Source organism: Balaenoptera borealis (assembly GCF_965194805.1).
Source record: "Balaenoptera borealis genome assembly, chromosome: 7".
NCBI lineage: Eukaryota > Metazoa > Chordata > Mammalia > Artiodactyla > Balaenopteridae > Balaenoptera > Balaenoptera borealis.
The window spans coordinates 94,592,905-94,595,404 of record NC_138864.1 but is presented as its reverse complement, the minus strand read 5'-3'; the positions used below and the strand labels follow the sequence as shown (position 1 = coordinate 94,595,404).

At 29.4% G+C, this 2,500-nt stretch overlaps 1 protein-coding gene across 11 annotated transcripts in view; it reads right to left on the bottom strand.

Annotated features, from left to right (window-relative positions):
- FOXP2 (forkhead box P2) overlaps positions 1–2,500 on the bottom strand; it is a 540,259-nt gene that overhangs the window by 249,337 nt on the left and 288,422 nt on the right. The gene's annotated exons all lie outside the window — the stretch shown is intronic.

Here is a 2,500-nt window from a genome sequence, read left to right as displayed (position 1 = left end):
AGAGAAACATAAAATGAGACCAGATGTGTTTAAATGCTAGAGTTAGCGTGGCTATTTATTTCTTTACACAGAAGCAGGCTTTTTCAAGACTTTTACACCTTCTTGACCAAATTATCAGGGTTAAAGACATTCAAAATGAAATAAAATCACAGAATTATTTTGTAAATGTTAAATACTATGCTTTTGAAAAAAATCACTGCTCTCAATTTCATTTTGAAAATAAAATATGCGGATTCTAGCATTTAAATGGTTACTCAAAGACTCTGTTTTGAATACTAGGGATAAAGGAACTGACAGTAAGAAAGTACTGACCAGATGTTTTTAAACACCATCACCTGAAACACCTTCAAAGCAGTACAATCTCATAAAACATTCAGAAAGATTATCTGACTTAATGAATGCTCAAAATGCAAGCTCAAATCTACCCTGTAAAGCAATCAAGTTTTTAGCAACTATTTTGACCTTAGTGACACAAACAATTAATTCTGCAAACCTAATATCAAAATAAAATTCTACATCTAATGCAGAATAATTTCTCAATGTAGTTAATCTAAAACAACATTTGAAATACGTTACCTCCATATATTATACATTCTGGTACTTTGTACTAATTTTAGAAGATTAGAAAAGAATGAGGGAGATAGTAATTTCATCAGGAGAAAGCTTTTTTATTACTAATTTTTCAGTGAATATAAAACAGCAAAGCATACCAACAAGGATGTGGCTCCTATGAACATATCCATTATATTACAATATTAAAACTTAAAGAAGATACTCCAGCTTTCAGAAATATTTCAATATTAGTAAACAAAATGCAAGGAAAAATACTAGCTATAATTTTTTCATCCCTTTTACTCTGTCAATCCATTTATCATTAAGTATTTGTTATATTGTATTCCAAACACTAACCCTTCCTCCTAAATACATGCCTGATTTAATTCAAACTGCTCACCTCCATGAAAATACAAAAGCCATAAAAATCAAGGTAAACATTCTGTTCTCAAAACAGGCCATATTCTGCCAGAAGTTCATGGCAAACAAAATTCAACTTTGTTCACATCACTCACTGCCTCCTAAATTATATTTATAAACAAGAGACCTTAGCCAAAAATGATTAGTCCATTATACTTTTAAGACGTAATTGAATTTTTTGTTCAAAACTGTACAATTAAATAACACCAAGTAAAGATACATTTGTAAATTTATTTCACTTCTCATGAATTTGTTTTAATACTTCCCCATGGTTTGTATTTTTTCTGAAACGTATTGAATATGTTAGAATTAAAAGCAATAACTGCATTCATTTTATAAAAAGGACATTCCAACCTTTAATGAACTTAAAGGCCTAGCTGAAAATACACTCATGGAAGGACAGAAATTCAATAACCTTAACTGTCTAACTATATTAATATATTTAAACTATAACCAAGGGAAGAGACATTTACAAAGGTTTTTGCATGTTTATTTATTAAATCATTACATATCTTCCTGTAGACACTTCCTGAACTGTCTTTTGTAGACACCTACTATACCCATTGTGTTAAATCACTTCTAGAAGGCACTCCACAAACATGCAATACATGACTAAACTTTCTAAGTTATCTGAAGGACATAACTTTTTGTATTTACTTCTGTTTAAGGTTTATATAAACAAACTGTGTAGAACAAAGTAAACTTCAAACTCACGTTATAAACACACCTTACAGACCTTATCATAAAACGCCTCCAGAGTACTATAAAGTATAGCCATGATTTTACTCTGTTTTCTTTATAAGAAAAAATCTAATCAGAGTTTTAAGAAAAATAAGTTACTTCTCTGCATTTCCTTTCGGAACCTGTTGTCTATTAGTACTAAACTGTAATGTTTATTTTCAGTTGTCATTTTCACTTGCCTTTATAAATACAGTTTAATGTATTCTCAGACAAAATAGAATTTGGCTAAAATTCTAAGGACTCTGACTTAGGGAAGTCAGTAGGAATATTATAGCATTCCACTGGTATGCTATTTCTATAAATACATTGAAAGGAAAAAAGGGTTATCCTGAAACCTGCATTTATTTAAAGTAATGTGTAAAATAGGCTAATTCTGCAACTTTGGTAGGCATTTAAATCCTATGATGGTGAAAGCAAAATATTTTGAAACAAAATAAAAATTATCTTCCTAATAACTGCTGTCTATTAAAAGAGGCATAATTCCCAAATAATAGGGAACTTATTGAAAGAGCTATATCTAGCGCTTTTAAAAGATTATTCTTGAAAACAATGCCTAAAGGTTGAGATATTACTCAGTACATATACTCAAAGATAACTTTCTAAAGGCTGTTATTATTTAAAATAATGATTCTATTAAATTTTACTCTAGTGTGGGCACTTGCTTTAACTTTTGAGCTGCATTCTTTCTCATTATATTCCAACTTAAAAATGTAAATGATACATCACTTAATTTGAAACCATTTTCCATAATACTTCATTATATTTTCATTTTAATGATCTTTTCATG